The following is a 27,043-nucleotide window of genomic DNA, read 5'->3' as shown; positions in this document are numbered from 1 at the left end:
CTATCATGGCTGCCTTAAACAGGGGGCCTGGGGCCCGGGTCTCTGAGAGAGCCGGTGAAGTGAAGGACGTTACAGAGGCGAGCTCTCAGAATGTCCCTCTTCACGCCTGGACCTACAGTACCTCTCTCTAGTGTAGTGAGAGTGAACTGATCCCTGGAAGTGGAGCACTGTCTGCCTGATAACAAGGGACGCTCTGCTGCAGGACCAAGGAGGGTTAGTTGGTAATAATAGCTATCACCTCAGCACCGTCAAACTACTGCAATCCCTGAAAACAAATTGTCAGTCGGAGCTAAAAGAGGCGTGTGAAGAGGTCTCTACCCCGCTGGGAGGCCATACTGCAGGGGCCAGGAGTACATTCAGTCAAGTGCAGAGTTGCCAGTAATAAGGTTATTGATTTTGGGGGGGAAAGTCTATCCAGAGAGCAGGGAAAGAGGTGTCACTTCAAATTTTTGGGAAGCTAATCTGAGTGGGCAGGAGAACACATGGAAGCTGTCGATGAGAATACACAACAGTATCTTGGCAGTCGGAAAGATATATAGACACTGCTTTCGATACATAGACACAGACCTCCAAACCTGTGCCTCTTCTCTGTCTGAGTCTCTGAGCTCTCGGAGACAAGCAGACTCAACAGCCTTTCTCAACAGGTTTCTCAAATTCACCCCTTCGCCTGGTTCACTAACTACTTCTCAGATAGAGTTCAGTGTGTCCAATCGGAGGGCCTGTTGTCCGGACCTCTGGCAGTCTCTATGGGGGTGCTACAGGGTTCAATTCTCGGGCCTACTCTTTTCTCTGTATATATCAATGATGTCACTCTTGCTGCGGGTGATTCTTTGATTCACCTCTACGCAGGCGACACCATTCTGTATACATCTGGCCCTTCTTTGAACACTGTGTTAACAAACCTCCAAAGGAGCTTCAACGCCATACAACACTCTTTCCGTGGCCTCCAACTGCTCTCTAATTCTAGTAAAACTAAATGCATGCTCTTCAACCGATTGCTGCCCGCACCCACCCACTAGCATCACTACTCTGGACGATTCTGACTTCCTATTTCGCAAAAACAAAGCCTCCTTCTCTCATGCTGCCAAACTTACCCTCGTAAAACTGACTATCCTACCGATCCTTGACTTCGGCGATGTAATTTACAAATTAGCCTCCAACACTCTACTCAGCAAATTGGATGCAGTCTATCACAGTGCAATCTGTTTTGTCACCAACGCCCCATATACTACCCAGTACTGCGACCTGTATGTTTTCGTTACCTGGTCCTCGCTACATATTTGTCGCCAAACCCACTGGCTCCAGGTCATCTATAAGTCTTTGCTAGGTATAGCTCCGCCTTATCTCAGCTCACTGGTCACCATAGCAACACCCACCTGTAACACACACTCCAGCAGGTATGTGTCACTGGTCATCCCCAAAGCCAACACCTCCTTTGGCCGCCTTTCCTTACAGTTTTCTGCTGCCAATGACTGGAACTTATTGCAAAAATCACTGAAGTTGGAGACTTATATCTCCACTTTAAGGGTCAACTGTCAGAGCAGCTTAACGATCGCTGCAGCTGTACACAGCCCATCTGTAAATAACCCATCCAACCAACTACCTACTTCATCCCCATATTTGTTTTTGTTTTTCTGCTCTTTTGCACACCAGTATTTCTACTTTCACATCCTCATCTGCACATATATCACTCTAGTGTAAATTGCTAAATTGTACTTACTTCACCACTATTGGCCTATTTATTGCCTTACCTCCTTACTTCATTTGCACACACTGTATACAGATTTTACTATTGTGTTATTGACTGTACGTTTGTTTATCCCAACTCTGTGTTGTTGGTTTTGTTGCACTGCTTTGCTTTGTCTTGGCCAGGTCACAGTTGTAAATGAGAACTTGTTCTCAACTGGCCTACCTGGTTAAATAAATGTTATTTTTTATTTATTTTTTATTGCGGACAGTCAGAACTGATGGAGGGATTGTGCGTTCCTGGTGTAACTCGGGCAGTTGTTGTTGCCATCCTGTACCTGTCCTGCAGGTGTGATGTACAGATGTACCGATCCTGTGCAGGTGTTGTTACACGTGGTCTGCCACTGCGAGGACGATCAGCTGTCCGTCCTGTCTCCCTGTAGCGCTGTGTTAGGCGTCTCACAGTACAGACATTGCAATTTATTGCCCTGGCCACATCTGCAGTCCTCATGCTTCTTTGCAGCATGCCTAAGGCACGTTCACGCAGATGAGCAGGGACCCTGGGCATCTTTCTTTTGGTGTTTGTCAGAGTCAGTAGAAAGGCCTCTTTAGTGTCCTAAGTTTTCATAACTGTGACCTTAATTGCCTACCGTCTGTAAGCTGTTAGTGTCTTAATGACCGTTCCACAGGTGCATGTTCATTAATTGTTTATGGTTCATTGAACAAGCATGGAAAACAGTGTTTAAACCCTTTACAATGAAGATCTGTGAAGTTATTTGGATTTTTACAAATTATCTTTGAAAGACAGGATCCTGAAAAAGGGGCGTTTATATGTGAAGTGTACATTTTGCATGCATAGAATCTCGGCACCCAGACTAGGATGCATGAAATATGTTGATCAGGACTCACTCTGTATGAGGACAGGTTTCCTTTTAAGTGTGTGCTTCCCCATACAGAGAACAGAGTTATCCTAGCTTTGACCTAGATGTCTTCATATTCAACTGGTAGTGCTGTATAGTTTACAGCAGTCCATTGCCCAGTCAGCAGGACACTAAAAGTGCCTGATATCCCATTTAGTCCGGACCCATGTTTGGCCATGATATCTGCGTTAGTGCTGTCTACTCCCCAAGACACCCGCATGATGGTTCAAATGAAATTACAGACACGTACTCACTGTTCCACGCCAATGGCTCCTTCTCACATAAGACATTCGGAAGCAATAACATATTAAATTAATAAGTCTTCCGCGACTAAAGGAATCCGCTGCGCATGATATTGAATGATTACTTTTCCCATTTGGTATCATGCAGATAGAATGGCGGTGTGGAGATAAGAGTTGTAGAAACCATTTAACAAGGAGGCAATAGATGGAATGTATATCTTTATCAGTACAGAACATGACTGACTTCTGAGGAGATACAGTATATGGCGGGAAAAGCAGGACAGTGCAGATAAGAGTTGGTAGGGGGAATATTGATATTGTCTGTGGCTTCACACGTTTGCCTTTTCAGATTGTTTCTCTGTTTTGACTGCCAATGAAACTGCCTACTGTTTCATGACTGAAGCCATCTAAGTGAAACACTGAGCGGCAGTCATATAAAGCTGTGCATGCTTGATGTGATTGCTCATTATCCAGTTTCACTACAGACTTGAAAAGGAGCAGAGGCATGGTGGTCATATGTTGATTTCCGTCATTATACTTTAACTCTACTTATGGGAAACACATTCTCCCCAGCTGAGCAGTGATCATTCAGTCCAATACTGTACAGTGCAGTCACTCCTTCCTGCTCAAATTAGTCATGAATGAGCTATACTATAACAACGGTCTGCAGTTATTCCTAGTCAGAAAGAAAAACCTCACCCTGTCCCGTCCTTACCTAGAACTAGGGCCCAGATGTTCTCCTGGTCATCTCATACAGTAGGGTAAGGAAACACTCAGGGTCCTAGCCACCAGTCTTGATTTCCCGCTCCCTATCTGGTCACTGTAGATACACCAATGGCTACTTTGGTCAGCCGGTGGTTAAGGGGGGCTTGTGCCAGCCCTGCCAGTGTAACGGTAACCTGAACCTGGCCTCACCGCGGAGCTGCGACCCCATCACCGGCTCCTGTCTGAAGTGTAGGGGTTCTACGGGGGAACCACCTGCGACACCTGCCAACGTGAGTATAAGAGGTACATGAGTATCAGAGCCTGCAATGTGTTAAAACCCCTGTTCCTGTCTGACTGTCTGAGTCTCCTGTGAAGAGCGGGGTGTTGCTTTATGTTATGGAGTGCTGCCCGCCTGCCAGACAGCCTGTATGCCAGATGTAGCAGTGTGTTTGAGAATGTTTGGCTTTGAGAAGATAAATTAGGATGGAGAGAGAGAGAAGACTGAGAAGTGCAGGTGGTGACTGTCTGTGTAAATCCACATAAACAACCTGTGTTGAATCACAAACTTCAATGCCTGGCCCATAACAGTTTATCATTCATCTGCCTCGCCGTTCTCTGCAGTGCAGTCTGCTCTGTTGATTATGTCTGAAGATAACTAATTAGTCTCCGTTTACCAAAATATCCCATTTCACTATAATGCCAAGTTAATTAAAAATACATTACAGCTTATAGCCAAATGGATTATTGATATATAACTCGATATACTGTAATGATTCTCTTCTTCTTCCGATGAGGAATATGAAGGATCGGACCAAAATGCAGCGTGGTAAGTGTCCATGTTACATTTATTAACTGAACACGGGAAAAAGACAAAAAATAACAAAGTGAATGACAACAAAAATCGAAACAGTCCTGAATGGTGAAACAAACACAAAAACAGGAACCAACTACCCACAAACACAGGTAGGAACAGGCTACCTAAGTATGGTTCTCAATCAGAGACAACTACCCACAAACACAGGTGGGAACAGGCTACCTAAGTATGGTTCTCAATCAGAGACAACTACCCACAAACACAGGTAGGAACAGGCTACCTAAGTATGGTTCTCAATCAGAGACAACTACCCACAAACACAGGTAGGAACAGGCTACCTAAGTATGGTTCTCAATCAGAGACAACTACCCACAAACACAGGTGGGAACAGGCTACCTAAGTATGGTTCTCAATCAGAGACAACTACCCACAAACACAGGTAGGAACAGGCTACCTAAGTATGGTTCTCAATCAGAGACAACTACCCACAAACACAGGTAGGAACAGGCTACCTAAGTATGGTTCTCAATCAGAGACAACGATTGACAGCTGCTTCTGATTGGAAACCATACTAGGCCAAACACAGAAATACAACACATAGAACAAAACATAGAATATAGAACATAGAATGCCCACCCCAACTCACACCCTGACCAAACCAAAATAAAGACATAAAAAAGGAACTAAGGTCAAAACGTGACATATACACATGCAATACAATAAGATGATTCATATAGAGAAAATATAGAGGTATTGATAGTTATTGATAGTATATGAAAACTAGAGACAAGGTAGAGCTCAAAAGCTAAACATGCAGCTAGGTCTAATGCCTAAAGGAATTCTTCAAGAGAATGGAATGGCTGCCATCATCTGCATGGTTAAAAGCTCTGCAGCAAAACACACTACTTCCATTTGAATGAAATCTATCGAGGTTGGTGAGAAGAAGTACATTTTCTCTGAAATAGTCTGGCAGTCCTAACTGATTCAAGTGGTGGTGGTGAGGCATGGGGCGGAGATGGAGTAATCAACATTAGGAATACAGAAACAGGGCCGCTGTTGGTGCAAATTGCCGACACTATAATGGTGACAGGGAAACTGCTCGTAGTGTTTCATTAAAAACAAGTTGATGATCATTGTCACAGATCGCTGCGACATAATGTGGCTGACGCACAGTGTGATCTTGATGTTGATTTCAGTGTGTGATGAAACCATCAACCTGACCTGTTCTCTCTCTCTCTCTCTCTGACAGCCACAATTAAAAACTTGACCCATCCTAGATCCCATCTGGACTCCATGCTGTCAGAATGAGGAGAAAGAAGGAAAGGAAAAAAGCAGCTGTCTCCTCCAACCAGTCCTATAGGAAACTATCTGTGATGTCCCCGCAAACCAGTCCTATAGGAAACCATTTGATTTCCCCAACAACCAGTCCTATAGGAAACCATCTTTGATGTCCACGCCAACCAGTCCTGTAATAAACCATCTGATGTCCCCGCCAACCAGTCCTATTGGAAACCATCTGTGATGTCCCCTCCAACCAGTCCTATAGGAAACCATCTGTGATGTCCCCTCCAACCAGTCCTATAGGAAACCATCTGTGATGTCCCCTCCAACCAGTCCTATAGGAAACCATCTGTGCTGTCCCCTCCAACCAGTCCTATAGGAAACCATCTGTGATGTCCCCTCCAACCAGTTCTACAGGAAACCATCTGTGATGTCCCCGCTAACCAGTCCTATAGGAAACCATCTCTGATGTCCCCGCTAACCAGTCCTATAGGAAACCATCTGTGATGTCCCCGCTAACCAGTCCTATAGGAAACCATCTGTGATGTCCCCTCCAACCAGTCCCACAGGAAACCATCTGTGATGTCCCCTCCAACCAGTCCTATAGGAAACAATCTGTGATGTCCCCTCCAACCAGTTCTACAGGAAACCATCTGTGATGTCCCCTCCAACCAGTACTATAGGAAACCATCTCTGATGTCCCCACTAACCAGTCCTATAGGAAACCATCTGTGATGTCCCCTCCAACCAGTCCTACAGGAAACCATCTGTGATGTCCACGCCAACCAGTCCTATAGGAAACCATCTGTGATCTCCCCTCCAACCAGTCCTACAGGAAACCATCTGTGATGTCCCCTTCAACCAGTCCTATAGGAAACAATATGTGATGTCCCCTCCAACCAGTCCTATAGGAAACCATCTGTGATGTCCCCTCCAACCAGTCCTATAGGAAACCATCTGTGATGTCCCCTCCAACCAGTCCTACAGGAAACAATCTGTGATGTCCCCTCCAACCAGTCCTATAGGAAACCATCTGTGATGTCCCCTCCAACCAGTCCTACAGGAAACCATCTGTGATGCCCCCTCCAACCAGTCCTATAGGAAACCATCTGTGATGTCCCCGCTAACCAGTCCTATAGGAAACCATCTGTGATGTCCCCTCCAACCAGTCCTATAGGAAACCATCTCTGATGTCCCCGCTAACCAGTCCTATAGGAAACCATCTCTGATGTCCCCGCTAACCAGTCCTATAGGAAACCATCTCTGATGTCCCCGCTAACCAGTCCTATAGGAAACCATCTCTGATGTCCCCGCTAACCAGTCCTATAGGAAACCATCTCTGATGTCCCCGCTAACCAGTGCTATAGGAAACCATCTCTGATGTCCCCGCTAACCAGTCCTATAGGAAACCATCTCTGATGTCTCCTCTAACCAGTCCTATAGGAAACCATCTGTGATGTCCCCGCTAACCAGTCCTATAGGAAACCATCTCTGATGTCCCCGCTAACCAGTCCTATAGGAAACCATCTCTGATGTCCCCGCTAACCAGTCCTATAGGAAACCATCTCTGATGTCCCCACTAACCAGTCCTATAGGAAACCATCTGTGATGTCCCCGCTAACCAGTCCTATAGGAAACCATCTGTGATGTCCCCGCTAACCAGTCCTATAGGAAACCATCTGTGATGTCCCCGCTAACCAGTCCTATAGGAAACCATCTCTGATGTCCCCGCTAACCAGTCCTATAGGAAACCATCTGTGATGTCCCCGCTAACCAGTCCTACAGGAAACCATCTGTGATGTCCCCTCTAACCAGTCCTATAGGAAACCATCTGTGATGTCCCCGCTAACCAGTCCTATAGGAAACCATCTGTGATGTCCCCGCTAACCAGTCCTATAGGAAACCATCTGTGATGTCCCCGCTAACCAGTCCTATAGGAAACCATCTGTGATGTCCCCTCTAACCAGTCCTATAGGAAACCATCTGTGATGTCCCGCTAACCAGTCCTATAGGAAACCATCTGTGATGTCCCCGCTAACCAGTCCTATAGGAAACCATCTGTGCCTGCGTTTTCTCTGCAGATCACTAGGACTTTTTCAAGTAAATAATGAGCCAGTTATACAATGCAAATGTGTTCCAATGTCTAGCAATCTGCAAGCTGTTGGATTTGCATACTATGTATGAGTTGAGGATAGTAGACAGTAGTACAACACAGGAATAGGACAGAAGAGGACATGGTTGTACTGTACCTTTTCCTTTATCTGAGAGGACTTGGCTGGGGCTGAACTTAGACTGTTCCTTTTTAAATCTGATAATATCCAACCCATCTCCTCCCCTCCTCCTCTCGTCTGTCTGCAGGGTGCCAGCGTCACAACGCAGAACTGCTTTAACTCAGTGACATTTGTGGGTTTTCAAGCAGGAACTGCTCTTTCAAGTCTTGCCACAACATCTCAATTGGGATTAGATCCTGACTTTCACTAGGCCATTCTAAAACTTGAAATGTGTTGCTTTTTAACCATTTTTATGTAGACTTGATTGTGTGTTTTGGATCATTGTCTTGCTGCATGACCCAGTAGCACTTCAGCTTCAGCTCACTGACGGATGGCCTGACATTCTCCTGTAGAATTCTCTGATACAGAGCAGAATTCATGGTTCCTTCTATTAAAGTCGTCCAGGTCCTGAGGCAGCAAAGCATCCCAAAACATCACACGACATCCACCATGCTTGACCATTGGTATGAGGTTCTTACTGTGGAATGCAGTGTTTGGTTTTCGACAGGCATAATGGGACCCATGTCATCCTTGCACAGGAAGTCCAGGGCCCAGGGCCGTGAGTTCAGACTCAGGGCCGTGAGCTTTGTGTTGAGCTTAGAGGGCACTATGGTATTGAAGGCTGAGCTGTAGTCGATGAACAGCATCTTCACATGTGCATTCCTTTTGTCCAGATGGCTGAGGGCAGTGTGCAGTGTACAATGGCAATTGTGTCATCAGTGGATCTGTCAGGGCGGTAGGTGAATTTGAGAGGGTCGAGTGTGTCAGGGAGGGAGGAGGTGATGTGATCTTTGACTAGCCTCTCGAAGCACTTCATGATGACGGAGGTGAGTGCTACGGGTCGGTAGTCATTCAGTTCAGTTACTTTCCCTTACTTGGGCACTGGGATGATAGTGGACATCTTGAAGCAGCTGGGGATTGTGCTAGCAGATATCCATAGACTTGCTTTCTGACCTGATTTTGCCTAACCTGATTTTACAGAGAGCTGTGTCTCAAGTCAAGGACGTAGAGAGGCCGGTGTTAGCAAGACTAGGTTTTAACTGCGCCTGTTACTGAAAAGCCATATGTGATAGACTGTACATGTATTTATTTCTATTTAACACCTCTTGACGCTAGGCGTCAGATTTAAACATTTTAATTTTTTAATAACGTTCCCAAGATAAAATGACTATTTCTCAGGTCCAGATCGTAGAATATGCATATAATTTACAGATTAGGATAGAAAACACTCCAAAGTTTCCAAAACTGTCAAAATATTGTAAATGACATCACCAATGTCAAGGATCGGTGGGATGGTCACTTTTACGAGGGTATGTTTGGCAGCATGAGTGAAGGATGCTTTGTTGCGAAATAGCAAGCCGATTCTACATTTAATTTTGGATTGGAGATGCTTAATGTGAGTCTGGAAGGAGAGTTTACAGTCTAACCAGACACCTAGGTATTTGTAGTTGTCCACATATTCTCAGTCAGAACCGTCCAGAGTAGTGATGCTAGACAGGCGGGCAGGTGCGGGCAGCGATCGGTTGAAGAGCATGCATTTAGTTTTACTGTCACGCCCTGACCATAGATTGCTTTGTATGTTTCTATTTTTTGTTTGGTCAGGGTGTGATGTGAGTGGGCATTCTATGTTTGTATGTCTATGTTGTCTATTTCTTTGTGTTTGGCCGTGTGTGGTTCTCAATCAGAGGCAGCTGTCTATCGTTGTCTCTGATTGAGAACCATATTTAGTAGCCTGTTTTCCCACTTTGAGTTGTGGGGGATTATTTTCTGTTTAGTGTTTTTCGTCACCTTACAGGACTGTTCTTTGTTGTTTTTGTTGTTTGTTCAGTGTTCAGGTGTTTGATTAAAATAATGAACACTTACGACGCTGAACCTTTGTCCTCCTCTCCTTCTCCCGACGACGAACATTACATTTAATTGCTTTTAAGAGCAGTTGGAGGCCTCGGAAGGAGAGTTGTATGGCATTGAAGCTCGTCTGGAGGTTTGTTAACACAATGTCCAAAGAAGGGCCAGAAGTATACAGAATGGTGTCGTTTGAGTAGAGGTGGATCAGAGAATCACCAGCAGCAAGAGCGACATCATTGATGTATACAGAGAAAAGAGTCGGCCCGAGAACCCTGTGGCACCCCATAGAGACTGCCAGTAAATAATAACATATATTTGAAATGAGCTAGTCCTATATACATATATGAGCTAGCTATAAGGCTACTGTATGAATGTATATTCATTTTTAGGTACAATATGTATAGGTAACTGCCAAAAAAAAAGAAACGGCAACATATAAAGTGTCTTGAAACCTCTACCACTTCTCTCTCCCGGATCCGGGATCCTCCTCATCAAAAAAGCTGACTAGCATAGCCTAGCCTAACGGGACAGGGATATCATATAATATAATTTTCATGAAATCATAAGTCCAATACAGCAAATCAAAGATAAACATCTTGTGAATACAGCCATCATTTCCGATTTTTAAAATGTTTTACAGCGAAAACACAATATGTATTTCTATTAGCTAACCACAATAGCCAAAGCCTCAACCGCATATTTTCACCATGTTTCTACCGCATAGGTAGCTATCACAAAACCGACCAAATAGAGATATAATTAGTCACTAACCAAGAAACAACTTAATCAGATGACAGTCTTATAACATGTTATACAATACATTTATGTTTTGTTCGAAAAATGTGCATATTTGAGGTATAAATCATAGTTTTACATTGCAGCTCCCATCACAAATAGCACCGAAGCAGCCAGAATAATTACAGAGAGCAACGTGAAATACCTAAATACTCATCAAAAAACATTTATGAAAAATACATGGTGTACAGCAAATGAAAGATAAACATCTTGTGTATCCAGCCAATATTTCAGATTTTTTAAGTGTTTTACAGCGAAAACACAATATAGAATTATATTAGCTTACCACAATAGCCAAACACACAAATGCATTTATTCACCGCAAAAGGTAGCTATCGCAAAAACCAGCAAAAGATATAAAATGAATCACTAACCTTGAATAACTTCATCAGATGACAGTCTTATAACATCAGGTTATACAATACACTTATGTTTTGTTCAAAAATGTGCATATTTAGAGCTACAAATCCTGATTATACATTGTGAATACGTAGCATCGATTCACCAGAATCTCCAGAGATATTTTGGACACTCACCTAATCTGACCAAAGAACTCATCATAAACTTTACATAAAAATACTTGTTGTATGGCAAATGAAAGATACACTGGTTCTTAATGCAACCGCCGTGTTAGATTTTTTAAAATAACTTTACCATAACAAACAGCTTGCGTTATTGTGAGACAGCGCTCGCCAAAACGGCAGAGAATAGGAATCAACATTTTCCACAGAAATACGAAATAACATCATAAATTGTTATTACTTTTGCTGAGCTTCCATCAGAATCTTGTACAAGGAGTCCTTGGTCCAGAATAAATCGTTGTTTGGTTTTAGAATGTCCTTTTCTTCTGTCGAATTCGCGCCAACAATGCTAGCCAAGGTTGATAACGTTCCCACCCTCAAAGAATGGAAAACTCCAAAAGTCCCAATAAACGTTGAATAAACTGATAAAACTGGGTTGAAAAAACCTACTTTACGATTATATTATCACATGTATCAAATAAAATCAGAGACGGAGATATTTGCTGTGTAAACCGAAAGCTTTTCAGAAGCTAATGTCGAGCTCCGCCTCGCGCCTTGGTAGAGAAAGGAAATTCCTGACCTGCCACTCCAAAAGCTCTTGTTCGACCTCAGATCAAGCTAGACACCCCATTCCACCTTCCACTGCCTGTTGACATCTAGTGGAAGGCGTATGAAGTGCATGCATATCGATAAATATAAGGCGATTGAATAGGTAGGCCCTGAAACAGAGCCCCATTTTTAGAATTTTCACTTCCTATCTGGAAGTTTGCTGCCAAATGAGTTCTGTTTTACTCACAGAGATAATTCAAACAGTTTTAGAAACTTGAGAGTGTTGTCTATCCAATAGTAATAATAATATGCATATTGTATGATCTAGAATAGAGTACGAGGCCGTTTAAATTGGGCACGATTTTTTCCAAAGTGAAAATAGCGCCCCCCTATTGACAAGAAGTTTTTAATAAGACGTTGGGCCATCACGTGCCGCCAGAACAGCTTCAATGTGCCTTTGAATAGATTCTGTGTTTGGAACCCTATCGGAGGTACGCAACACCATTCTTCAACAAGAAATTCCATCTTTTGGTGTTTTGTTGATGGAAAATGCTGTCTCAGGAAACACTCCAGAATCTACATTTCACATTTACATCATTTTGCAGAATTACAGGAGCAGTTAGGGTTAAGGTCTTTGCTCAAGGTCACATCGACATTTTATGTCTCTGTGTCCAGTATGAAGGAGGGTAGAGGTAGTTTCGTGAGCCAATGCTAACTAGCATTAGCGCAAACTGTGGATAGATGGCAGCATTCGTGCAAAACTGAAAGGTCGAACCATCGCATTTAACCATGGCAAGGTAACTGGGAATATGGCCGAATAAAAAACAGTGTAGTTATTCCCTCCTTGAGGCAATCAAACAGGCAATATGTCAGTATAGAAACAAAGTGGAGTCTAAATCCAATGGCTCAGACACAAAACACATGTGGCAGGGTCTACGGACAATCACGGACTACAAAGGGAAAACCAGCCACATCGCGGACATCGCCGTCTTGCTTCCAGACAAGATAAACACCTTCTTCGCCCACTTTGAGGAGAACACAGTGCCACCGACGCGGCCCGCTATCAAGGACTGTGGACTCTCCTTCTCCGTATCCGACATGAGTAAGACATTTAAACATGTTAACCCTCGTAAGGCTGCCGGCCCAGACAGCTACCTAGCCGCGTCCTCGGAGCATGCGCAGACCAGCTGGCTGGAGTGCTTACGGACATATTCAATCTCTCTCTATCCTAGTCTTCTGTCCCCACATGCTTCAAGATGGCCACCATTGTTCCTGCACCCAAGAAAGCAAAGGTAACTGAACTAAATGACACTCACTTCTGTCATCATGAAGTGCTTTGAGAAACTAGTCAAGGATCATATCACCATTACCTTACCTGACACCCTAGACCCACTTCAATTTGCTTACCTCCCCAAAAAATCCACAGACAATGCAATCGCGATCGCACTGCACACTGCCCTATCCCGTCTGGACAAGAGGAATGCCTATATAAGAATGCTGTTCATTGACTATAGCTCAGCCTTCAACACCATAGTACACTCCAAGCTCATCACTAAGCTTGAGGCCCTGGGTCTGAACCCTGACCTGTGCAACTGAGCCGCCCCCAGGTGGTGAAGGTAGGAAACAACACCTCCACTTCGCTGATACTCAACACTGGGGCCACACAAGGGTGTGTGCTCAGTCCCCTCCTGTACTCCCTGTTCACCCATGACTGCCTGGCCACGTACACTTCCAACTCAATCATCACGATTGCAGACGACATGACAGTCACGACACGACAGTTGAGCTGTATCACCGCCTGGTATGGCAACTGCACCGCCCACAACAGCAGGGCTCTCCAGAGGGTGGTGCGGTCTGCCGAACGCATAACCGGGGGCAAACTACCTGCCCTCCAGGACACCTACAGCATCTGATGTTACAGGAAGGCCAAAAAGATAATCAAGGACAACAACCACCTGAGCCACTGCCTGTTCACCCCGTTATCATCCAGAAGGCAATGTCAGTACAGGTGCATCAAAGCTGGGACCGAAGAGACTGAAAAACAGCTTTTATCTCAAGGCCATCAGACTGTTAAATGGCCATCACTAGTCACTTTAATAATGTTTACATATTTTGCATTACTCATTGTCACGCCCTGACCTTAGAGAGCATTTTATTCTCAAATTGGGTTAGGTCGGGGTGTGACTAGGGTGGGTACTCTAGTTTTGTTATTTCTTTGTTGGCCTGGTATGGTTCCCAATCAGAGGCAGCTGTCTATCGTTGTCTCTGATTGGGAATCATATTTAGGCAGCCTTTTTCCCACTGGGTTTTTGTGGGATCTTGTTTGTGTATAGTTGCCTTGAGCACTGCATAGCTTCACGTTCGTTTTGTTCTTTATTGTTTTTTGCCGGTTCACGTGATAAAGATGATGAACCCAAACCACGCTGCATTTTGGTCTGATTCTTACAACAATGTTCGTGACAGAAGATCCCACCACAACTGGACCAAGCAGCGTGCCCGGGAGGAGATGGCATCCTTGTCTTTGGAGGAGGTCGATGAGAGAATATCCTGGACTTGGGAGGAAGTCTTGGCAAGACACGAAAGCCTGCCAGGGAAGCAGGCGGAAGTAGCGAAGGAGGGACAGCGATGAGACCGGGGTTCGCGGCCACGACGTAGGCCCTAGAAGCAGCCTCAAAAAGATTTTGGGGAGGGGGGACACGGGGTGGTCGGCGACGCTGAGGGGTGAGTCAGAGACCATGGAGGAAGCATTGGATAGATTGAGAGAGAGTGAACGGAGTGTTGAGATGGAGACCTTCGAGGAGTGGTTGGCGAAATGTGAAGAGAGGGAAGCAGAAGAGCTGTTGGTTTGGCTGGAAAGGCAAGACAGTCGCCCTGAGGAGCGAGTTAGCCGTCCGATGCCATCTGTGTCAGCTCCCCGTATTCGTCCTGAGGAGCGTGTCATCTGTCCGGTACCATCTGTGCCAGCTCCACGCACCAGGTCTCCAGTGCGCCTCCACAGCCCAGTACGTCCTGTGCCAGCTCTCCGCACTCGCCTTGAGGAGCATGTTATCGTTCCTGTACAATGTGTGCCGGTTCTACGCACTGTGTCTCCAGTGTGCCTCCACAGCCCGGTACGTCCTGTACCAGGTCCCCGCACTTGCCGTGCGAAGGTTGTCATCTGTCCAGGACACGTTGTGACAGCTCTACACTCTACACTCTATCTCAAGGCCATCAGACTGTTAAATGGCCATCACTAGCACATTAGAGGCTGCTGCCCTATATACATAGACTTGAAATCACTGGACACTTAATAATAATTGGAGCACTAGTCACTTTAATAATGTTTACATATTTTGCATTACTCATTGTCACGCCCTGACCTTAGAGAGCCTTTTATTCTCAAATTGGGGTAGGTCGGGGTGTGACTAGGGTGGGTACTCTAGTTTTGTTATTTCTATGTTGGCCTGGTATGGTTCCCAATCAGAGGCAGCTGTCTATCGTTGTCTCTGATTGGGGATCATATTTAGGCAGCTTTTTCCCACTGGGTTGTTGTGGGATCTTGTTTGTGTATAGTTGCTTTGAGCACTGCATAGCTTCACGTTCGTTTTGTTCTTTATTGTTTTTTGCCGGTTCACGTAATAAAGATGATGAACCCAAACCACGCTGCATTTTGGCCCGATTCTTACAACAACGATCGTGACACTCATCTAATAATATATATACTGTATTCTGTTCTACTGTGCAGTATCTTAGTCTATGCCGCTCTGACATTGCTCGTCCAAATATTTATATATTCTTAATTCCATTCCTTTACTTAGATTTGTGTGTATTGTGTGTATTGCTGTGAAATTGTTAGATATTACTTGTTAGATATTACTGCACTGTTGGAGCTAGAAACAAGCATTTCGCTACACCCACAATAACATCTGCTAAAACACGTGTATGTGACCAATAACATTTGATTTGATGTAAAGTCTATAGGTATCTGCGCTAGTTAGAAACTTCCTTCAAACTTCACGCAGAGACATAAAAATGGTATACACGAGTTCATCCGTCTCTGGGGAAGTAGATATCCTGAAGCATAATTAGTTGTTTTATTGATGGTGGTGGAAAATGCTGTTTCAGGCGACGCTACAGAATCTCCCATAAGAGATCTATTGGGTTGAGCTCTGGTGACTGAGACGGCCATGGCATATGGGTTACATAATCAAAACACAGAGGGACCACTCGTGCCCTGTGGATGGGGGCATTGTCATCCTATGGGGGCATAGCCATGGTAACCAAAATAATGCCCTGCCCAGCATTTTTATACATGACCCTTATCATGATGGGATGCTAATTGCTTAATTAACTCAGGAACCATACCTGTGTCGAAGCAACTGCTTTCAATATAATTTGTATTCTTTATTTTGGCAGTTACCTGTACCACAGGAGGTTAGTGGCACCTTAATTGGGGAGGACGGGCTCATGGTAACGGCTGGAGCGGAATAGGTTGAATGGTATCCTGCCATTCAGGCCGTTCCTGCCGTTCCTGCCGTTCCTGCCATTATTATGAACCGTCCTCCCTTCATCAACCTCAACTGACCTGTACATATACAGTCGTGGCCAAAAGTTTTGAGAATGACACAAATATTAATTTTCACAAAGTCTTCTTCCTCAGTTTGTATGATGGCAATTTGCATATTCTCCAGAATATTATTAAGAGTGATCAGATGAATTGCAGTTAATTGCAAAGTTCCTATTTGCCATGCAAATGAACTGAATCACAAAAAAACATTTCCACTGCATTTCAGCCCTGCCACAAAAGGACCAGCTGACATCGTGTCAGTGATTCTCTCATTAACACAGGTGTGAGTGTTGACGAGGACAAGGCTGGAGATCACTCTGTCATGCTGATTGAGCTCGAATAACAGCTGGGAAGCTTCAAAAGGAGGGTGGTGCTTGGAGTCATTGTTGTTCCTCTGTCAACCATGGTTACCTGCAAGGAAACACGTGCCATCATCATTGCTTTGCACAAAAAGGGCTTCACAGGCAAGGATATTACTGCCAGTAAGATTGCACCTAAATCAACCATTTATCGGATCATCAAGAAATTCAAGGAGAGCGGTTCAATTGTTGTGAAGAATGCTTCAGGGTGCCCAAGAAAGTCCAGCAAGCGCCAGGACCATCTCCTAAAGTTGATTCAGCTGCGGGATCGGAGCACCACCAGCATAGAGCTTGCTCAGGAATGGCAGCAGGCAGGTGTGAGTGCATCTGCACGCACAGTGAGGCGAAGACTTCTGGAGGATGGCCTGGTGTCAAGAAGGGCAGCAAAGAAGCCACTTCTCTCCAGGAAAAACATCAGGGACAGACTGATATTCTGCAAAAGGTACAGGGAATGGACTGCTGAGGACTGGGGTAAAGTCATTTTCTCTGTTTGGGGCATCCGATTGTTTGGGGCATGCAGAAAAAAGCTTGTCTGGAGAAGACAAGGTGAGCGCTACCATCAGTCCTGTGTCATGCCAACAGTAAAGCATCCTGAGACCATTCATGTGTGGGGTTGCTTCTCAGCCAAGGGAGTGGGCTCACTCACAATTTTGCCTAAGAACACAGCCATGAATAAAGAATAGTACCAACACATCCTCCAAGAGCAACTTCTCCCAAACATCCAGGAACAGTTTGGTGACAAACAATGCCTTTTCCAGCATGATAGAACACCTTGCGATAAGGCAAAGGTGATAACTAAGTGGCTCGGGGAACAAAATATCAATATTTTGGGTCCATGGCCAGGAAACTCCCCAGACCTTAATCCCATTGAGAACGTGTGGTCAATCCTCAAGAGGCGGGTGGACAAACAAAACCCCACAAATTCTGACAAACTCCAAGCATTGATTATGCAAGAATGGGATGCCAGCAGTCAGGATGTGGCCCAGAAGTGAATTGACAGCTTGCCAGGGTGGATTGCAGAGGTCTTGAAAAAGAAGGGTCAACACTGCAAATATTGACTCTTTGCATCAACTTCATGTAATTGTCAATAAAAGCCGTTGACACGTATGAAATGCTTGTAATTATACTTCAGTATTCCATAGTAACATCTGACAAAAATATCTAAAGACACTGAAGCGGCAAACTTTGTGGAAATTAATATTTGTGTCATTCTCAAAACGTTTGGCCACGAATGTACATGCAGTTAGGTGTGAATGTAGAACAGCATTCTTTAGACTGTGCATCTAAATGTAATTGTAAATCATTGAGACATTGAACAAACACTTGAATGCACAATGTGACCCATTCACTTAGGCTGTGTTTACACAGGCAGCCCAATTCGGATCTTTTTTACACTAATTGGTATTTTGACCAATCACATCAGATCTTTTCACATCACATGTTTTACTGATCTAATTGGTCAAGAGACCAATTAGTTGAAGAAAAGATTAGAATTGGGCTGCCTGTGTTAACACAGCCATACTGTAATCTACATTCTAGAGAGGTGATAGAGGATTCTTGGAAATACCCAGCCCCCACAAGACCCTTCAATCGATGTGATAATAGACAATGACTTTATTATCCCAATGGGGAAATTTGTTGTGGCTCTGTGCATACATAACAACACATAATGGAAGATAGACAAAGAACATATACAGACAGTAAATACTGGTAGAAAAAGTTATGTTCATGAGCGATCAATGTACACTACATACACTATAAACAACAAAACACTCTGTCAACTACAATGTTAGCTGTAGGCCAGCCCGCTGGTCCTATTTGTGGTTTTAAACATTCAGTAGCCTTACTGCCACTGGGACAAAGGATAGTTTGGCCCTATTGTTTGGTGCCCTTGTACGCTGTAACGTCGCCCCGAGGGGAGAAGCTCAAATTCCTGGTAAAGAGGATGTCTGGGGTCCATCAGTACCTTGTGGGCTTTTGTGAAGGCTCTAATATCACAAATTACCTCCAGCCCCATCTGCTTGACCCCAGAAAAAAAAAAAAATCTTAACATATTTCTCAGAGAGTCATGAGCATTTCCGTACCAGCAGATGATAAAACAGTGACAACGATCAACATTAAAATAGTTTTTGCTGTCCTTTCTTAGTACACTTTCCCCATTGTAGCCTATGGTCAAGTACAACACCCAGATATTTATACTCAACGCAACTTTGGTTTTAGAAGTGGGAGGGACATAATTATTATTATTTTTATTTTTTTTCAGTCGGATAAACACTCCAAACAGCCTAACCGACCGCTCGGAGGCGTCCGTATGGTCCTAAAGCACACCGTTGCCTCGTTTTGTATCAGGTTCCAAAAATAAAACCAAGGGGGCCAAAAATGCAATGTCAGAATTGAAGGTGCTCAACAGTGAAAGTTGCACCCTTGCTCCTCCACTACCTTTATGTCTTGCCCCTTGACAACATTCTGTGGGGAAGTTTTTTCCTAAAGTCGATGAGCATCTCTTTGGTCTTTTTTTAAATTGAGCACTAAGTGAGAGTTGTCACACCACGTCAAAAAGTCCTCCAAGACTGGCCCGTGCTCCTCTTCATCACCCTGAAGGATGACCAGTGCTGTGTCGTCTGCAAACGTTACCAGGGGTTTACCAGGGTAGGAGGTTTTACAGTCATTAGTGTACAAGATGTACAACAGAGGAGAAAGTACACAGTCTTGAGGAGATCCCATGGCTAGTGGTGCACTTGTCCAACATCTACTATCCCATCTTGACCTGCTGTGTCCCTTTGCTAAGGAAATCAAGGATCCACAGCACCAGGCCTCCATCTAATGAGAAAGTGTATATCAGTCTCTGAGCCAAGTTGGAGGGCTGGATTGTATTAATAAAAGCTGAGGCAAAATCAACAAATAAGACCTTAGCCTGGCATTTGGATCTTCATAAGCAAATGATTGTTTAATTGCCCTCTAATCAAGACTTGCCCTTTACGCTGTGATAATTAATAATTCAGTCTACCTTACGGGCTTCATCTTCATCTTCATCTTAAACTTAAAAGTTCAGTTATTTCACCTTAGTCTCAGTGGAGGCTGGTGACTTGAAAAATGGTGGAGGATGGGAGACCCACGGTATAGGCGTGGAACGCACGGAGACGACAAAGTGTGTTTCAAAAATTGTCAAAGACAAATTAACCTAAAGCAGTTAATAAAGGCATGTGTTGTACAATATTAGGGGGAATGGGAATGAGAGGGCTACTTACACAGTGTTGGGAAGGGATCACAGCAGTAATTGAATGAAGGTATGAGGCATGAGTTGAGTTGTTCAGAGGCTTGACTTCAGTGCAGGACAGGATTTGACTGGGAAGACAATAAACAATAACATAACACACTACACAGTTAGTTAGTCCAAGCAAGAAGTAAAATCATTGATGTGTAATAATGTGATTGTGTATGTGATTGACTCTACATACAGTAATTAAATAAATTAAATTAAATTGATAGGGGTACTTGAAGAGGAAACATTCAATTTGCCAGTGGATGAGAGGGCACATGAAACATGGATTCAGTTCATGTCAGGAGAGAGTTGACAATGATAGTGTTTATTTCTTAACTAACTAAATAACCAGAGAAATGCACAAACAAATAGATATAGTTACAAGGAAATTATATTGCATGTGCCCTAGTGGGCTAAACCGGTATGGTGGCTTGGTAGACAAAGTGACTGAGAAGGGCACGAAAGACAAAAGATACTACACAGTTGATAATTATAACAATTGAAATGCTAATCCTTTGCACATGAACGCTCACTCATTCGGGAATATTTGCAATCAATATATATATTTACGCTCAGTGTGTTGTCGTGATCTCAGTTGGAATCGTCCTTCTTTCTGTTGGAAGTTCATCTGCCTGTCTTTCGTGGTTAGAATGGATACTTCAGAGTCCCATTCAGAAATGTTCTTATAGAATAGGTGTTTCGGTGGTTGTCGGCCTTCTCATTCAATGGTACACAATTCCTAGCTGCAGACTAGTAATTAGTATCGAAGATTTGCTCTTATTCTGTCGGTATCGATAGTCTCAGAGTTTCAACAACCATTACAACCTTAGCTTATACTCAGGTTTTATGGTCTCTACTCAAACCTTAGCCCTCTCGGTAATCAAGGTAAGCTTGGTCTCCTGGGAAATTCCCAAGGTGGGGGTTATATCCAGAACAGTAGGAAAGGGCTGTCCCATGACGCCAGATCAATGTCTGTGGAGTTTCCTTCATTAAAACACACTGTTTTGCAATGAAGGTCTACACTAACATCAACAGCACTCTCTGGGGTAGCACCGTGGTGTAGCCGGACAGCTAGCTTCTGTCCTCCTCTGGTTACATTGACTTCAATACAAAACCTAGGATGCTCGTAGGCCTCACCCCCTCCCATAGACATACATGGTAATTATGATCCCTTCCGGAGGACGACCTCCAACCAATCAAAGCTTTCGCAGTATGAACTGTCATGACGTGGCCCTCTTTGGGTATAGCGAGCACTATCCCCCTCTCTCACCACGTCTCTCTTCCCCCTACACCCAGGCTCCATTATCGCATGTCCTAAATTCCTAGAGGAGTCTCTCTCCTCATGGCCAGGCAGTATAGAGAGGTTTCACAGGAGAACAACGGAACCTCTTCTCCATCATTGTAAATGAGAACGTGTTCTCAATTTGCCTACCTGGTTAAATAAAGGTGAAATAAAATAAATAAAATAAATAAAATCATAGAACTTGAGAACTGAACAATGACCATGTTTTGGAGAATGTGTACACGGTCGGGGGAGAATCCAGCTACGAACGGTCCATTTCGTTTAATGTTTGTAAAACTCATGAGAGACATTACAGCCACATTACCATAACTCTGTTTATACAAGAGTCTCAGTTGTGAGGCTTGCATCTAATTGTTGTATAAAATGAATGAGTAAAGATTAAACTATTTTTTAAATGATGTAATGTGATTTTAAACTGTTTAACCTTTCTGGCGCAGGCGTTTTGCTAGCGACCCACTTGGCCAACATCCGGTGAAACGGCAGAGCGCCAAATTCAAATTAAATTACTATAAATATTAAACTTTCATGAAATCACAAGTGCAATACATCACAATAAAGCATAACTTACAGCCAAGGTGTCAGATTTCAAAAAGGCTTTACGGCGAAAGCAAACCATGCGATTATCTGAGCACACATAACAAATCATTTTCAAACAGGGAGTTGCGACACGAAAGTCAGAAATAGCGATATAATATATGCCTTACCTTTGAAGATCTGCTTCTGTTGGCACTCCAAAAGGTCTCAGTTACATTACAAATGGTCATTTTGTTCGATAAATTCCTTCTTTATATCCATAAAAACTCAGTTTAACCTGTCTAGGATCAGCGTGGCGCTAGCGGCATCCCCCCCCCCCCCCCCACTGAAAAACCAGTGCCGCGAAATTCAAAAAAAATATATTTTTAAAATATTTAACTTTCACACATTAAAGTCCAATACAGCTAATGAAAGACACAGATCTTGTGAATCCAGTCAACATTTCCGATTTTTAAAATGTTTTACAGGGAAGACACAATATGTAAAGATGTACATCTATTACCTAAAAACACATTAGCATATTCCACCATCTTTTATTTGTCCACCAACACCAGTAGCCATCACCAATTCGGCTAAACTAAGATATTTATAGCCCCTAACCAACAAAAAAACTCATTAGATGACAGTCTGATAACATATTTATGGTATGGGATAGGTTTTGTTAGAAAAAAGTGCATATTTCAGGTAGATGGCATAGTTTACAATTGCACCCACCATCACAAATGGACTAGAATAATTACAATGAGCAACGTGTTTACCTAACTACTAATCATCAAACATTTCGTAAAAAATACACAGCATACACGAATCGAAAGACACAGATCCTGTGAATACAGACAATATTTCAGATTTTCTAAGTGTCTTACAGCGAAAACACAATAAATCGTTATATTAGCTTAGCACATAGCAATTAGCAGCCCAGCATTGATTCTAGCCAAAGTGAGCGATAAAAGTCAACATCGCCAAAAGATATTAATTTTTTCACTAACCTTCTCAGAATTCTTCCGATGACACTCCTGTAACATCATATTACACATTCCATATAGAGTTTGATCGCAAATGTTTATATTTAGCCACCAAAATCATGGTTAGACAATGTGAAATGTAGACAAGCTGGTAAAGAAAATGTCCTTGCGCCACTTAGACAGTGATCTACTCTTATACATAAATACTCATAAACGTGACTAAAAAATATAGGGTGGACAGGGATTGATAGACAATTTAATTCTTAATACAATTGCGTTATTACATTTTTTAATTTATCCTTACTTTTCAATACAGTTTGCGCCTAGCGAAGCTACGTCATAAAACATGGCGTTCTAAGCCACTAAAATGTTTCGACAGAAACACGATTTATCATAATAAAAATGTCCTACCTTGAGCTGTTCTTCCATCAGTATCTTGGGCAAAGGATCCTTTCTTGGGAGAAATCGTCTTTTGGTGGAAAGCTGTCCTCTTGCCATGTGGAAATGTCAACTGCGTTCGGGATGAACTGAAAAGCGTGCCCAACTTTTCACATCGTTGCAAAAATAAATGTCCCAAAATCGCACTAAACGGATATAAATTGCTATAAAACGCTTTAAATTAACTACCTTATGATGTTTTTAACTCCTATAACGAGTGAAAAGATGACCGGAGAAATATAACAGGCTAAACTAACGCTTGGAACAGGTGCGCGCCGGGGTCCTCTAGGCTCATGACGCAGCTCCCAAAGAATGACTAGCTTCAGAGTTTTTTGATTTGTAGGGCCTGTGAACGCGCAATCGACACCGTTGGAATCGTCATCACGTAAAGGCATCCAGGGGAAGACGTAAGAAGTGTCCGTATAGTCATAGCAACGACAGTGCCCTTTTAAATGACTTCAGAAGAGTGGCCAACATTTCTCAAATCTGACTCCATGTCAGGGAAATTGCTGTAGAATGGGCTCTGTTCCACTTAGAGACAAAATTTCAACTCCTATAGAAACTATAGACTGTTTTCTATCCAATAATAATAATAATATGCATATTGTACGATCAAGGATTTTGTGGGAAGCCGTTTAAAAAATTAGCCACATTAGCATAAATAGTCTAAACAGCGCCCCCATCCCCAACAGGTTAACTGGTGCGCTTCAGTCAATAATCCAATCGGTCAAAAAGCATACAAAATGAATCCCAAACGTTAACAATAAACTTATCCAAACAAGTCAATCAACGTTTATAATCAATCCTTAGGTACCCTAATACGCAAATAAACAATACAATTTAAGATGGAGAATTGTTATTGTCTGTACCCGGAGATAAACAAAAAGAACGCGCTCTCTCGGGCCATGCGCTTGGAAACACTACAGCCAAAATCGGAGCCACTTAGAAAAATGACAACTTCTCCCTCATTTTTCCAAAAACCAGCCTGAAACTCTTTCTAAAGACTGTTAACATCTAGTGAAAGCCCTAGGAACTGCAATCGGGGACGATTTTGCCCTATTATAAAAGTGCTAGGCATTGAAATCAGTGGTATGCTGTTGCAGTGACCATATTCCTGCCACATTGGCAGCCATGAGTCATGACCGCAGTAAAATTCTACGTGACCGTTGAGTCATGGTATTCTCATTTTATGCACTCTGGACATGCTTAGATAGATTACAACTTGCTAACGAACATCAAGTCTTAATGACCTGGTACTCAGGGCTCCTTTTGAACTTCTTTGATCTAGAGGTGGTGTAAAAAGCTACATTGTCCCTCTAACCACTCTGACATCAATGCAAATGCCATCGGAAATCACATCGAACACATATCGTCAACTGTAGGCCTATAGTACGTTTAAAACTCACCTCACTGTGATGATCAATTTGAAGAAAGAAGTTCAACAGCAGGTTGAAAAACTGTAAAATATGGTTATTGTGGATGTTGTTTCAAAGCCTAACAACAAAATGGACAGCGCTTTAATTCAAAACAACACATTTGCATATTAGATCTTATGCATATGCAATAGTTTTATGAGCCCAAGCCTGACAATACGTAGCCTATCACATATTAGGCATGGCAGAAAAACACAATATAAAACTGATTTAAAATGTCGTTGGTACATAATTGGTCTAGCCTATACTTCGAAATTAAACAAATTAGAGTAATTGTGGACGGCATTATTATGCATACTCGATGGACTGGTTACTTATGCTACGCTCCAAAATGTACATCCATGAGTCTGGGAGAGAATGTATAGCCCTAGGCGATGCTGTTGGTTTTTTGATTGTGCAGTGTAGCTTACAGTTAGCCTACAGTTAGTGAATTTGATTTTGAATAGCCTAGTAATAAGGCATATTTTATATTTTCATAATTCATTGGGTGACCTGTTATCTTTAGCTATACAGAATATCTCACCACCATGTGTATCCATCTCCTCCTCTCGCTCCTTTGTTCCTTTCTCCAGCATACAGAGAGGCTGTCATCAGTTTAATGAGAACATGTTACTATCTATGTTCCCGAACAGATTTCACTTGGTTTCCCAAATGAAGCACTGGGTAACTGCAGGAACAAGGTTGGAGAGCCCATGGCATACAGAGTTTGGGCAGAATATCACCTTTCGGGGCAGCGAGAGCATGCTTCTCAAACAGTGGTTGATGCATGGATTGAAAAAAGTGTTCTTATATTTATTTCTCAGCTGCTCATATTAGGCACATGCTCCGCTATTAAACCGAAATAGTCTGCAAAACGTGAAGCCTCCATTAGCTATTCCAGTGCATACAGATGATGTCTTCTTCCCCTGCCTCTGTTCTTGCCCATTTGATTAATGGGCCATTCTAAATCTAAACTAAGTTTACATATTAGTAAAGAGGAGATTAAATTGAGAATAGTCTGATGGGTGAAAATATGATCACTTGGTGAGACAACAGCTGTGCACCCTGAGGCAAGGAACAGAGCAAGCTTTCTTTGGTACTTTCTCAAATCATCAATACCCTACAGTCGCATCATGCAGACCATATACGTATTGATTTCTAAGACATTATAAGGTTTGTATCATTCACAACTAAAGTTGCCAAATAACTCTAAATCTAGTATTTAGAACCTGTTTCAAATGATCACTTTTACTCTCAAAATAGCCACTTCATATGAGCACTCTCTCCCTAATAGGAAACTATCCTTTCTATTTTATCGTTCAATTATAATCTTCTTATTATAAAATCATATAAAATTAAATAATGGCACAGGACTTATAAGCATATCTTGTCAGCTAAATTAACAAATCTGCAGCCTATGGCATGGAGCATAGCCAGATAACATAGGCCTACAGTAGACAAACTCGTTTTCTGATCTTCTGAAATACATTTTCTTCACGTTTCTTTAGACCTGACTAAAATAAGTAATGGATTTATAGTGATGGTGTATATTAAATTGATTTAATATACTTTTTAAAATGTCGATATTCCAAAGAGATGCATCAGCGGCTTGTACGTGTGGAGGCCTGGAGATGCTAAACGTGTTTATGTTAATTAACGATCAATTACAATAAGACTGGCAGCATTTTGCATGACAATAACTGGCTGACAAAATGTCATGACCGCCACAGCCCTAAATTTACCTCACCTTAAAAGTTTGTGGAATGTTTAACATATGAAGCTGATGGATTAACCATTTGTGACTGGGTATTGATTCATCTAATGGTATAATGATTATGAATACCTGACACTCTCCTCCACAGGCCTGTGGCTGTAACCAGGTGGGCTCAATGACCCAGCAGTGTAACCCCAACACAGGCTGCTGCTTGTACCGGGAACAGTCTCACGGAAAGAAGTGCAGTGAGTGTAGGCTGGGATACCGGGACTTCCCTCAATGCATTCCCTGCAACTGCAATGTGGCTGGTTCGGACATCCAAACCTGTGATGCAGACCAGGATGTTTGTGCCTGTGTAGACAGGACTGGACAATGCAGCTGCAAGGTAATCCACAACCATCAGTTGATTGTAGTCTACTCTATTTTCTATCTATCGATCACTTAGAATATTCATCACAGGATGCTGTGTCAGGTGATTGCATCAGAGTTTTCCAAATAAGTGACAGCAATCACCTACAATGAAATTATCCCAAAAGAAACCAAAGCCAGCTCTCCTGGCATCTCCCTGATGTCTAGCCAGCACTGAAATAATATTATCTGTTTTTGAAGTTGGAGTTACATAGCATTACTAGGCGTGTTTTTAAGCCTCTAACTGCAATTACCTGTTAATGTCACATTAGCGTGACTATAGCCGATTTCTCCATATAGCCTATATCTCAACAGCAGCACTCTAGCTCTCCACATCTACCTAGTACATTCCCTATCTGGGCTCAGCACGGGGCCTGTCGCCAGGTTTTGACAGGCAGCGCAGCGTCTGTGTGTGGGAGGGTGTGTGAGATAGAAATAGACCTGACGTGGGGGGGGCATTCAGATCAGCTAGCG

At 43.0% G+C, this 27,043-nt stretch overlaps 1 pseudogene; it reads left to right on the top strand.

Moving 5' to 3' along the window:
• LOC129817121 (laminin subunit alpha-2-like) overlaps positions 1-27,043 on the top strand; it is a 191,211-nt pseudogene that overhangs the window by 94,928 nt on the left and 69,240 nt on the right.

This window comes from Salvelinus fontinalis, chromosome 20 (genome assembly GCF_029448725.1).
Source record: "Salvelinus fontinalis isolate EN_2023a chromosome 20, ASM2944872v1, whole genome shotgun sequence".
NCBI classification, from domain to species: Eukaryota; Metazoa; Chordata; class Actinopteri; order Salmoniformes; family Salmonidae; genus Salvelinus; species Salvelinus fontinalis.
The sequence above is the reverse complement of the archived record's forward strand: the minus strand, read 5'-3'. Positions and strand labels throughout refer to the sequence as shown.